The sequence below is a fragment of the Entelurus aequoreus genome, linkage group LG01 (genome assembly GCF_033978785.1).
Source record: "Entelurus aequoreus isolate RoL-2023_Sb linkage group LG01, RoL_Eaeq_v1.1, whole genome shotgun sequence".
Classification (NCBI taxonomy): Eukaryota; Metazoa; Chordata; class Actinopteri; order Syngnathiformes; family Syngnathidae; genus Entelurus; species Entelurus aequoreus.
Genome location: NC_084731.1, coordinates 101015327 through 101030165, shown reverse-complemented (window position 1 = coordinate 101030165; position 14839 = coordinate 101015327).

Genomic DNA, 14839 nt, shown 5'->3' with positions numbered 1-14839 from the left:
ACAGGCGGGCCAAACATGTCACCCGGGCCACACTTTGCACCACTGACACAGGCGGGCCAAACATGTCACCCGGGCTACACTTTGCACCACTGACACAGGCGGGCCAAACATGTCACCCGGGCTACACTTTGCACCACTGACACAGGCGGGCCAAACATGTCACCCGGGCCGCACTTTGCACCACTGACACAGGTGGACCAAACATGTCACCCGGGCCGCACTTTGCACCACTGACACAGGCGGGCCAAACATGTCACCCGGGCCGCACTTTGCACCACTGACACAGGCGGGCCAAACATGTCACCCGGGCCGCACTTTGCACCACTGACACAGGCGGGCCAAACATGTCACCCGGGCCGCACTTTGCACCACTGACACAGGCGGGCCAAACATGTCACCCGGGCCGCACTTTGCACCACTGACACAGGCGGGCCAAACATGTCACCCGGGCCGCACTTTGCACCACTGACACAGGCGGGCCAAACATGTCACCCGGGCCGCACTTTGCACCACTGACACAGGCGGGCCAAACATGTCACCCGGGCCGCACTTTGCACCACTGACACAGGCGGGCCAAACATGTCACCCGGGCCGCACTTTGCACCACTGACACAGGCGGGCCAAACATGTCACCCGGGCCACACTTTGCACCACTGACACAGGCGGGCCAAACATGTCACCCGGGCCGCACTTTGCACCACTGACACAGGCGGGCCAAACATGTCACCCGGGCCACACTTTGCACCACTGACACAGGCGGGCCAAACATGTCACCCGGGCCGCACTTTGCACCACTGACACAGGCGGGCCAAACATGTCACCCGGGCCACACTTTGCACCACTGACAAAGGCGGGCCAAACATGTCACCCGGGCTACACTTTGCACCACTGACACAGGCGGGCCAAACATGTCACCCGGGCCGCACTTTGCACCACTGACACAGGCGGGCCAAACATGTCACCCGGGCCGCACTTTGCACCACTGACACAGGCGGGCCAAACATGTCACCCGGGCCACACTTTGCACCACTGACACAGGCGGGCCAAACATGTCACCCGGGCTACACTTTGCACCACTGACACAGGCGGGCCAAACATGTCACCCGGGCCGCACTTTGCACCACTGACACAGGCGGACCAAACATGTCACCCGGGCCACACTTTGCACCACTGACACAGGCGGGCCAAACACCCGGGCCACACTTTGCACCACTGACACAGGCGGACCAAACATGTCACCCGGGCCACACTTTGCACCACTGACACAGGCGGGCCAAACATGTCACCCGGGCCACACTTTGCACCACTGACACAGGCGGGCCAAACATGTCACCCAGGCCACACTTTGCACCACTGACACAGGCGGGCCAAACATGTCACCCGGGCCACACTTTGCACCACTGACACAGGCGGACCAAACATGTCACCCGGGCCACACTTTGCACCACTGACACAGGCGGGCCAAACATGTCACCCGGGCCGCACTTTGCACCACTGACACAGGCGGGCCAAACATGTCACCCGGGCCGCACTTTGCACCACTGACACAGGCGGGCCAAACATGTCACCCGGGCCGCACTTTGCACCACTGACACAGGCGGGCCAAACATGTCACCCGGGCCGCACTTTGCACCACTGACACAGGCGGGCCAAACATGTCACCCGGGCCACACTTTGCACCACTGACACAGGCGGGCCAAACATGTCACCCGGGCCGCACTTTGCACCACTGACACAGGCGGGCCAAACATGTCACCCGGGCCACACTTTGCACCACTGACACAGGCGGGCCAAACATGTCACCCGGGCCGCACTTTGCACCACTGACACAGGCGGTCCAAACACCTGGGCCACACTTTGCACCACTGACACAGGCGGGCCAGGCCAAACACCCGGGCCACACTTTGCACCACTGACACAGGCGGGCCAAACACCCGGGGCACACTTTGCACCACTGACACAGGCGGGCCAAACACCCGGGCCACACTTTGCACCACTGACACAGGCGGGCCAAACATGTCACCCGGGCCGCAATTTGCACCACTGACACAGGTGGACCAAACATGTCACCCGGGCCACACTTTGCACCACGGACACAGGCGGGCCAAACACCCGGGCCACACTTTGCACCACTGACACAGGCGGGCCAAACACCCGGGCCACACTTTGCACCACTGACACAGGCGGGCCAAACACCCGGGCCACACTTTGCACCACTGACACAGGCGGGCCAAACACCCGGGCCACACTTTGCACCACTGACACAGGCGGGCCAAACACCCGGGCCCCACTTTCCACCACTGACACAGGCGGGCCAAACATCCGGGCCACACTTTGCACCACTGACACAGGCGGGCCAAACATGTCACCCGGGCCGCACTTTGCACCACTGACACAGGTGGGCCAAACATGTCACCCGGGCCGCACTTTGCACCACTGACACAGGCGGGCCAAACATGTCACCCGGGCCGCACTTTGCACCACTGACACAGGCGGGCCAAACATGTCACCCGGGCCGCACTTTGCACCACTGACACAGGCGGGCCAAACACCCGGGCCGCACTTTGCACCACTGACACAGGCGGGCCAAACACCCGGGCCGCACTTTGCACCACTGACACAGGCGGGCCAAACATGTCACCCGGGCCGCACTTTGCACCACTGACACAGGCGGGCCAAACATGTCACCCGGGCCGCACTTTGCACCACTGACACAGGCGGGCCAAACATGTCACCCGGGCCGCACTTTGCACCACTGACACAGGCGGGCCAAACACCCGGGCCGCACTTTGCACCACTGACACATGCGGGCCAAACACCCGGGCCGCACTTTGCACCACTGACAGAGGCGGGCCAAACATGTCACCCGGGCCGCACTTTGCACCACTGACACAGGCTGGCCAAACACCCGGGCCGCACTTTGCACCACTGACAGAGGCGGGCCAAACACCCGGGCCGCACTTTGCACCACTGACACAGGCGGACAAAACCAAAAATAGTTCAGCCCAGAGTTTGCTGCGCTTCAACCGATAAAAAAACATTCAATTACTAAAAATAGAATATCATTGAAAATGTTGCAAATAAGCTGAACTGATGGCGTCCATAAATCATTTTTTATTGGCTCGTTCTAGAAACAAATGTATTCTTAATTAGACGTAGCACTAATTGTCTTTACTAATACACATCCTATATAGCTAAGGAAGGGGATTCATGCGCTTTACCTGACACATGAAATGTGACAAATTGTGTGTGTGTGTGTGTGTGTGTGTGTGTGTGTGTGTGGGTGCAGTACCCACTCTTGCCGCCAGATGGCAGTAGAGTGTTCAATATCTTCAAAGGCGTTTTGTGGCACCTTTGACCACAGTGTCAGTTGCCATGTAGAGTGGCACTTTCCATTATTTCCAGGAATGGACTGGAAGCATGAATCCCTTGACCTACTTTACCACCTGCTAGTAGTTAACATCATCCTCCTACAGGTCAGGTCAGCGCCTAACACCTGCTAGTAGTTAACATCATCCTCCTACAGGTCAGGTCAGCACCTAACACCTGCTAGTAGTTAACATCATCCTCCTACAGGTCAGCACCTAACACCTGCTAGTAGTTAACATCATCCTCCTACAGGTCAGCACCTAACACCTGCTAGTAGTTAACATCATCCTCCTACAGGTCAGCACCTAACACCTGCTAGTAGTTAACATCATCCTCCTACAGGTCAGGTCAGCACCTAACACCTGCTAGTAGTTAACATCATCCTCCTACAGGTCAGCACCTAACACCTGCTAGTAGTTAACATCATCCTCCTACAGGTCAGCACCTAACACCTGCTAGTAGTTAACATCATCCTCCTACAGGTCAGCACCTAACACCTGCTAGTAGTTAACATCATCCTCCTACAGGTCAGCACCTAACACCTGCTAGTAGTTAACATCATCCTCCTACAGGTCAGCACCTAACACCTGCTAGTAGTTAACATCATCCTCCTACAGGTCAGCACCTAACACCTGCTAGTAGTTAACATCATCCTCCTACAGGTCAGCACCTAACACCTGCTAGTAGTTAACATCATCCTCCTACAGGTCAGCACCTAACACCTGCTAGTAGTTAACATCATCCTCCTACAGGTCAGGTCAGCACCTAACACCTGCTAGTAGTTAACATCATCCTCCTACAGGTCAGCACCTAACACCTGCTAGTAGTTAACATCATCCTCCTACAGGTCAGCACCTAACACCTGCTAGTAGTTAACATCATCCTCCTACAGGTCAGCACCTAACACCTGCTAGTAGTTAACGACATCCTCCTACAGGTCAGCACCTAACACCTGCTAGTAGTTAACATCATCCTCCTACAGGTCAGGTCAGCACCTAACACCTGCTAGTAGTTAACATCATCCTCCTACAGGTCAGCACCTAACACCTGCTAGTAGTTAACATCATCCTCCTACAGGTCAGGTCAGCACCTAACACCTGCTAGTAGTTAACATCATCCTCCTACAGGTCAGCACCTAACACCTGCTAGTAGTTAACATCATCCTCCTACAGGTCAGCACCTAACACCTGCTAGTAGTTAACATCATCCTCCTACAGGTCAGCACCTAACACCTGCTAGTAGTTAACATCATCCTCCTACAGGTCAGCACCTAACACCTGCTAGTAGTTAACATCATCCTCCTACAGGTCAGCACCTAACACCTGCTAGTAGTTAACATCATCCTCCTACAGGTCAGCACCTAACACCTGCTAGTAGTTAACATCATCCTCCTACAGGTCAGCACCTAACACCTGCTAGTAGTTAACATCATCCTCCTACAGGTCAGCACCTAACACCTGCTAGTAGTTAACATCATCCTCCTACAGGTCAGCACCTAACACCTGCTAGTAGTTAACATCATCCTCCTACAGGTCAGGTCAGCACCTAACACCTGCTAGTAGTTAACATCATCCTCCTACAGGTCAGCACCTAACACCTGCTAGTAGTTAACATCATCCTCCTACAGGTCAGCACCTAACACCTGCTAGTAGTTAACATCATCCTCCTACAGGTCAGCACCTAACACCTGCTAGTAGTTAACATCATCCTCCTACAGGTCAGCACCTAACACCTGCTAGTAGTTAACGACATCCTCCTACAGGTCAGGTCAGCACCTAACACCTGCTAGTAGTTAACGACATCCTCCTACAGGTCAGCACCTAACACCTGCTAGTAGTTAACGACATCCTCCTACAGGTCAGCACCTAACACCTGCTAGTAGTTAACGACATCCTCCTACAGGTCAGCACCTAACACCTGCTAGTAGTTAACGACATCCTCCTACAGGTCAGCACCTAACACCTGCTAGTAGTTAACGACATCCTCCTACAGGTCAGCACCTAACACCTGCTAGTAGTTAACATCATCCTCCTACAGGTCAGCACCTAACACCTGCTAGTAGTTAACATCATCCTCCTACAGGTCAGGTCAGCACCTAACACCTGCTAGTAGTTAACATCATCCTCCTACAGGTCAGCACCTAACACCTGCTAGTAGTTAACATCATCCTCCTACAGGTCAGCACCTAACACCTGCTAGTAGTTAACATCATCCTCCTACAGGTCAGCACCTAACACCTGCTAGTAGTTAACGACATCCTCCTACAGGTCAGGTCAGCACCTAACACCTGCTAGTAGTTAACGACATCCTCCTACAGGTCAGCACCTAACACCTGCTAGTAGTTAACGACATCCTCCTACAGGTCAGCACCTAACACCTGCTAGTAGTTAACGACATCCTCCTACAGGTCAGCACCTAACACCTGCTAGTAGTTAACGACATCCTCCTACAGGTCAGCACCTAACACCTGCTAGTAGTTAACGACATCCTCCTACAGGTCAGCACCTAACAGCGAGGGTGTCCAAACTTTGTCACTTGAGCTCAAAAATAGTGTAAATATAAGAAAACGATGAATAATTCATGTAATTGGATATTAAGAGTAGTTAAATCCTAACTTCTTTACTTTCCAGACCACCTGCTTCAACTTTTGTATTCAATCAAGCAGGTTCCCATCATGCATTGCAGGGGATTTCAATGGCTGTCATTTTGACTTACGTATTTTTTAATAATCCCCACAAAGTTGACTGAGCAGATTGTTGTGTGTGTTGACTTCCTGTGTGGCTTTATTTGCACCATGACTTCCTGTGTGGCTTTATTTGCACCATGACTTCCTGTGTGGCTTTATTTGCACCATGACTTCCTGTGTGGCTTTATTTGCACCATGACTTCCTGTGTGGCTTTATTTGCACCATGACTTCCTGTGTGGCTTTATTTGCACCATGACTTCCTGTGTGGCTTTATTTGCACCATGACTTCCTGTGTGGCTTTATTTGCACCATGACTTCCTGTGTGGCTTTATTTGCACCATGACTTCCTGTGTTGACTTCCTATGTGGCTTTATTTGCACCATGACTTCCTGTGTTGACTTCCTGTGTGGCTTTATTTGCACCATGACTTCCTATGTTGACTTCCTGTGTGGCTTTATTTGCACCATGACTTCCTGTGTTGACTTCCTGTGTGGCTTTATTTGCACCATGACTTCCTGTGTTGACTTCCTGTGTGGCTTTATTTGCACCATGACTTCCTGTGTTGACTTCCTGTGTGGCTTTATTTTCACCATGACTTCCTGCGTTGACTTCCTGTGTGGCTTTATTTGCACCATGACTTCCTGTGTTGACTTCCTGTGTGGCTTTATTTGCACCATGACTGGCAAAGGTTTGATTGGGTCATATAGATAAATGCTGTGATGTATTCACCGGCAATTCCGGACTATAAGCCGCTACTTTTCCCCCCACACTTTGAACCTTGTGGAGCGGAGCGCCTAATTTATGAATTTTTCTTGGCCGGCGGTTATAGTAAAAACATTTGTATTAAAAAAAAGCAAACAAAAACACTAAGAATGTGTGTTATTGTTTGTGCTATGGCACCGTTTGTTTGTTTATATGTATATATTGTTTGTGCTATGGCGCCGTTTGTTTGTTTATACATATATTATGTTTGTGCTATGGCACTGTTTCTTTGTTTATATATATATATATATATATATATATATATATATATATATATATATATATATATATATATATATATATATATATATATATATATATATATATATATATATATATATTGTTTGTGCTATGGCGCCGTTTGTTTGTTTATATGTATATATTGTTTGTGCTATGGCGCCGTTTGTTTGTTTATACATATATTATGTTTGTGCTATGGGACTGTTTCTTTGTTTATATATATATATATATATATATATATATATATATATATATATATATATATATATATATATATATATATATATATATATATATATATATATATATATATATATATATATATATTGTTTGGGCTATGGCACCGTTTGTTTATATATATATATATATATATATATATATATATATATATATATATATATATATATATATATATATATATTGTTTGTGCTATGGCACTGTTTCTTTGTTTATATATATATACATATTGTTTGTGCTATGGCACCGTTTGCTTATATATATATTGTTTGTGCTATGGCGTTGTATTTTGGACGAGTTGGCTCACCGCAGGTGCTGCAGTGTGCTTCCATTTACCGGCTGGGCTTTTATTTATTTATTTTTTCTCAACCAAAGTGTCGTTCAGTCTTCTAGCCGTCCATAGCGTTTCTACTCGTACGGAATCCTCGTTCATCACTTCAAGTAATTCTTGTAAGTTTTACAAAATACCTAAAACTATTCATACGTACTAAAGCGTCCCATGTGTGACGTCTGTAGGAGTGTTCTCACGCATATTTGTACGTACTATTGTAACGTAACGAAGCTAGCGTTGTTAGCATTAGCTAATATGCTAACACGTTTACGAGTGTCTGTGTTAGTATTATTAACTTACAATGGCATTCTTTTTGGATTGTTTCAGTTCCGTAAATTCAGCAAAACTTCACCGTGGAGTTATTGAATGTGTTTAGTTGGACAGCTAGCTTGTGCAGCTAGTGGGTCCATGACGAGGACTTCTGTTTTGTTTGATCGGCCATTTTACTGCCGTGTTACAGACATCGTGTGAAAACAATTAAGGTATTTCTGTGTAAATAAACATATTTCTGTGTAAATAAGTCATTGGGACGGTATAGCTCGGTTGGTAGAGCGGCCGTGCCAGCAACTTGAGGGTTGCAGGTTCGATCCCCGCTTCCGCCATCCTAGTGACTGCCGTTGTGTCCTTGGGCAAGACACTTTACCCACCTGCTCCCAGTGCCACCCACACTGGTTTAAATGTAACTTAGATATTGGGTTTCACAATGTAAAGCGCTTTGAGTCACTTGACAAAAAGCGCTATATAAATGTAATTCACTTCACTTCACTTCACTTTCACAACGTATATACTTGCGGCTTATAGTCCGGTGCGGCAAATGTATGTAGAAAAGTTTTTTTTCTTCTAAAACTTAAAGTTAAAGTACCAATGATAGTCACACACACACACACAAACACACACTAGGTGTTTAAGTTAAAGTACCAATGATAGTCACACACACACACACTAGGTGTTTAAGTTAAGTTAAGGTACCAATGATAGTCACACACACACACACTAGGTGTTTATGTTAAGTTAAGGTACCAATGATAGTCACACACACACACACACACATTAGGTGTTTAAGTTAAGTTAAGGTACCAATGGTAGTCACACACACACACACACACTAGGTGTTTAAGTTAAGTTAAGGTACCAATGGTAGTCACACCCACAGTAGGTGTGGTGAAATGTGTCCTCTGCATTTGACCTATCCCCTTGATCACCCCCTGGGAGGTGAGGGGAGCAGTGAGCAGCAGCAGTAGCCGCGCCTGGGAATCCTTTTTGGTGATTTAACCCCCAATTCCAACGTCATTTAGTGGGTGTGGCCTATACATACAGTCCGTAAAATTCGGTACCCCAACATGCAATTCATGGTCATCAGCCTGAGTTACTCACAAAGTCCACAAAGTTGCAACCCTCATGCAAGTTGGGCCAAAATGACGGCGCCGGCGGGCAGCACTTGGCCCGCGAGCCTTAGTTTGGACACACCTGCCCTACAGGAAGTGCACAAGGAAGTGACGTGTGTTCATCGCCATGACAACGTGAAGTTTTGTTTCCAAAGGTTCGATGTCGTTGAACTGGTCTTTGTCTCATGTCCCTAACGGGAACCAAACGGAGGGGGACTTATTTGTGATGAGCACAGACTTTTGGAGGAGCTTGTTTCATCCTTTTGACCTACTCCCCGTCGTCACGGCAACCTTTTTGCTGCTTCCTATTGTCACCTGCCTCCAAAAGCTGCCTTCCACTGCGGGAAGTAGACTTTCAGCCCGCCCAGTCATGTCAGCGCCTTATAGTTCTTCACAGGAAGGAACCGTGTGGTATGGCGCCATACCTAAATGCAGTATTTACCCTCCCCGCTCCTGGACGTCAACACGGGGACTTTCACGCTGTTTGACGGCGAGATAAGTCAAAAGCAAAGAACATCCGTTGATGCCAAAACTATTTCAGATTTTACCATGTTTTTTGCCAACATTCTTTCCTAAACGACCAAAGAGTTCCAAGCAGTAATTGCAGAGGTCGGACACTTTAAAGGGAGAACACGTGGATGTGATTTATTGTACAGGTGAGCTGAATGTATATTACTGTCCTGTCAATGGTGTCCATTATTTGACTAATAAAATGACTTCTAACTTAGTAGCCATTAGTAGCAGTGTCCAAACGTACATTTCCACACTGAATAATAAAAGCATGCAGTGGACATTTTCATATTTTTCATTTTCAAAAGCCAAATACAATATATAGATTTTGTTTAACCTTGAGGGCTTTCCTCAACTTTGGTCCCGTGGACCCGGGGGGGTCTCAATCATAAATATGTGAAAAATAAGTCATATATACATTTTTTTAATGCCTAACTCTCGAGATCAACTTCAGATCTATCAGTCCATATCAAATTTAAATGTTTTCAAATTTATTCATGCCTTTTTTGTTACAGAAAACCTTGTTTTTTTAGGGCAAGAACACAAAATATGCAATATTTTCCCCTAAAAAGTTGTCAAGTGTAAGTGCTTTCATGGTGAGGTGGGCCATATTGACTGTTAACAGCTACCGATGTGTGTGTGTGTGTGTGTGTGTGTGTGTGTGTGTGTGTGTGTGTGTGTGTGTGTGTGTGTGTGTGTGTGTGTGTGTGTGTGTGTGTGTGTGTGTGTGTGTATTATATGAATATAAAGACTCAGTCCAGTGTGTAGTCCGGAGACAGAACCAACTGAAACACATTTAAGCAAGATGTTGTTATTGCACGGATCCTTTTCCCAGGATGCAGACGGAACTCCGGAAGCAGAGTGCAGGTAAGACAATGATTTATTTACCATCATTCAGTCAAAATCTAAAAATACAGGAAACTGCAAACAAACACAAGAAAAGTGTGCCATTTGCACAGGAAGCTAATGAAATAGCTAACAGGAAGACTTAGTATTGAATCAGGAATGAAAGAGTATACTGATTGATTGATTGATTGATTGATTGATTGATTGATATACCCACATAACTTGTTGCATAGCGTAAACAAGACAGCCAGACTGAATGTGGCGAAAAGCAGGAATAAATAGCTCTCTGATTAGTGCCCGGGATCAGAAGCAGGTGAAAATAATCAGCACCCATGGCAAACAAGAACACACAAACCCAAGGGTGCTGAAACAGAAATACGGTAGTCTATAACTGAACAAAACATGACAGATGTCTTTTAATGACATGCAAACACGGCAACCAGAGAACTGTCAGTCACAGTGGATGCTTTCTAACTTTATTCATGTTATATTACCTCAATTGTTCACTTTTATGAGTGGATTAATATCAGCCTGTGGATTAATGGATGGACGGTTGATAGGGTTAGGGGTAAGTGCGTTCACTTCAAACGTGCGTGACTTTGAGGAACTTTTGAAGAGGAAATATTGTTGTGTTACAAACTTTTGTGTGGTGTTGCTTCCTTATTTGTGGTTATTCTAAGCCGATCGTAATGCATAGCTGAACGGAATGTGACATCGTGCCATAACTACGTCAGTCAGCTGGAACATAAAATACAGATAGCAGCACATTAGTCCAGAATCTTCACCTAATGAGGAAATATCGCTACTTGGTACACATCTCTAGTCAAAGCTCTTCTTACTTAGTTGTGACGGGCAATTTGTTGCATCAACTTGGCAACAATAGTCCTTCTGACTAAAAGTCACAATCACTTTACAGTGTAGGAATACATTTAGATAGTACTTTATTGATTCCTTCAGGAGAGTTCCCTCACATTTGCATGAATTGATATTTTACATGCAAGACACCCCTCCCCCGCCCCATGAATGGCAGGGCCCTTCGCACAGCGAGTGTTCTGCCTATAGGGCGAAGGCAGCCCTACCTCATTTCCACACCGCCTCCTGTAGACCGTGGGACATATCTGCATGCATCACATCCGAGTAACAGCCACAATTGGTAACGGCTGCATGCGTTACCAATTGTGGCTGAAATGCAATCACAATGTCATCATTACGTACCTCTGGAACTGACAAGGAGATAATTGTCCTTTTCAGCGCGGCATACAAATGAAGGGGCCATAACTGGGACTGGAATTGCTTTTCTCCATTCTGATGTCTCACTCTGTACATTTTTTGGAGATCAGTTGCTTCTCCTCAACAGACTCACTTTGAACATTTGATTGAACAAATTCATTCTGTTTAATTGAACTCCTCTTGCCTCACACCTCCACCCTTTCACTGATCCTTCATAGGAGTTGAAGTATGGGGAAGGCGGGGGTAGGGCTGGGAAGTTGGGGGGTTGTGTCCGTCAAAGCTAAGAAAGTAGGTGACTTCAAGATCAGGTCACAAACCCACAGACACAGCCAGAGCAGATTTGTACGGAGATCAACTTTGACTTTATTGTTTGTGTGTGTGAATGACTATTTTAAAGGGCCTGGCCAATATTTAAAGAGTAGAAGTAAGGGCCACTGCTTCGGCTTCTTTATGGAACATTACTCTGTTTTTAGACTGATCCCTCTGGTTGGCAAGTCAGCTCATTGTCTAGTTAGTTGGCAAGACTACTCAAAAAGTATCCAACTGCGGTGCTAAGGAATTTTGTGCTTCTTGTGTTATTATTATCATTTATTGTGTCAATATTGTCCAGGCAGCTCAGTACAATATGGTAAGGTGACTATCAATCAAAGTTGATGTATATAGCCCTTAATCACAAATGTCTCAAAGGGCTGCACAAGCCACAACGACATCCTTGGCTCAGATCCCACATCAGGGCAAGAAAAAACTCAACCCAATGGGAACAACGAGAAACCTTGGAAGGGACCGCAGATGTGGGGGATGACCGGTGCAATGGATGCCAAGTGGATTCAGTTTCTAACGTGAGAGTCCAGTCCATAGTGGGACCAGCAGGGGATACTCTTGTATGTAGACACGTCGGGGCGCAGAGACGTCACTGACTCATACATAAGGAGTGGTCCATCTCAGGTCCCGACTTGGAAAAGCTTGCGCATCCTCCCTATGAAACTGATCTGTGGCCTCCTGATAACCTCTGCACGCAGGAGAGGGGGGCAGAGCAGAAAAGAGAGAAGGCAGATCAACTGGTCTAAAAAGGCGTTAATTTCAAGCATGGGTCTCAAACATGCGGCCCGCAGGCCAATTGCGGCCCACAAGACGTTATTGTGCGGCCCCCACCTTAATATGAACGTTTAATGTTAGTGTGGCCCGCGAGTTTTATATGAATGGCGCTTTACAGCGCTGTGTGCGGAGCTGAAACATTCTTGCCAACCCACCCGACTTTCACCCGTCATCAATACTGAGGACGACAATATTGAGGGCACTAATGAGGATCAAAACTGAGGACAACAATATTGAGGGCACTAATGAGGATCAAAACTGAGGACAACAATATTGAGGGCACTAATGAGGATCAAAACTGAGGACAACAATATTGAGGGCACTAATGAGGATCAAAACTGAGGACAACAATATTGGGGGCACTAATGAGGATCAATACTGAGGACGACAATATTGAGGGCACTAATGAGGGCGGGCGTACCGTGATGGCATTGCCTTTAGCGTCCACTTTTTCTCCATACAAACAACGTGCCGGCCCAGTCACATGTTGTATGCGGCTTCTACACACACACACACACACACACACACACAAGAGAATGCAAGGCATACTTGGTCAACAGCCACACATGTTACACTGAGGGTGGCCGTTTTAACAACTTTAACACTCTTACTAATATGCGCCACACTGTGAACCCACACCAAACAAGAATGACATACACATTTCGGGAGAACATCCACACGTAACACAACATAAACACAACAGTACAAATACCCAGAATTCCTTGTAGCCCTAACTCTTCCGGGCTACAAGGAATCTACCAATCATGGTGTGGTATATGGCTCTCGAGGGCCGAACATTGACGTCACTTGCGTGATGCAAGCAGAGAAACGTTTTGCTGCTTTTCCACGAGACCGCACGTGCTCTTCCTCCCTCCTCCCTCCTCGCTCGCTCACCCTCTCTCTCTCTCCCTCCATCCCTCTCTCTCTCTCTGTCTGTCTCTCTCTCTCTCTCTCTCTCTCTCTCTCTCTCTCTCTCTCTCTCTCTCTCTCTCTCTCTCTCTCTCTCTCTCTTTCTCTCTCTCTGTCACTGTGTGTGTCTTTCTCGCTCCCGCCGGTCTGGGCGGGGAACACGAGCGGTGCAGTAGCTTCCGAAGGAGCGAGCGACAATACAAACACGTGGTGAACTGGACCCCAGCGCTGATACTCCGACAGAGAGTCACTGGGCGAATCGGACGTGTAACACGTTAGTCGTGATCGGGCTAATTGTGCTACCGTAACTGTAAACTCCACAGCGAGCCCCCCTGCCCCCTCCCATTGGCTCCAGACAGAGACAATTTTTGTTATTTGGGTCCAAAATACCCCTGCGTTAGTGGAAAAGCGACAAATGAGTGAAAGCGAGAGAAACGTTGCCATGGAGACGAGGGTTGTCTTACGTGCCGGGCTGCAGTCACACGGCGACACCTGTCCGTCAGTAATAAAGTCCCTGATAAGGGTTAGGGACTTGAATGCTTCTACTGAGGTAGCATCTCTAACTGTTGCCGGTAAGGCATTCAATCAATAAAAGTTTATTTATATAGCCCTTAATCACAAGTGTCTCAAAGGGCTGCACAAGCCACAACGACATCCTGGGCTCAGATCCCACATCAGGGCAAGAAAAAACTCAACCCAATGGGATACAATGAGAAACCTTGGAGGGGACCGCAGATGTGGGGACCCCCCATGGGTGACCGGTGCGATGGATGCCGAGTGGATAGTTAATAACGTGAGAGTCCAGTCCATAGTGGGGCCAGCAGGGGATCCTTTTGTATGTAGACACGTCACCGACTGATGCATAAGGAGTGGTCCATCCCGGGTCCCGACTTGGAACAGATAGCGCCTCCTCCATTGAAACTGATCCATGGCCACCTGATAACCTCTGCACGCAGGTGAGGAAAAGAGAGACAGCAGATCAACTGGTCTATAAAGGGTCTATTTAAAGGCTAGGTGTACAAATGAGTTTTAAGATGGGACTTAAATGCTTCTACTGAGGGGAACATTCCATAGTACTGGAGCCCCAACAGAAAACACTCTATAGCCCACAGACTTTTTTTGGGCTCTGGGAATCACTAATAAGTCAGAGTTCTTTGAAGGCAGATTTCTTGCCGGGACATATGGTACAATACAATCAGCAAGATAGGATGGAGCTAGACCGTGTAGTATTTTATACG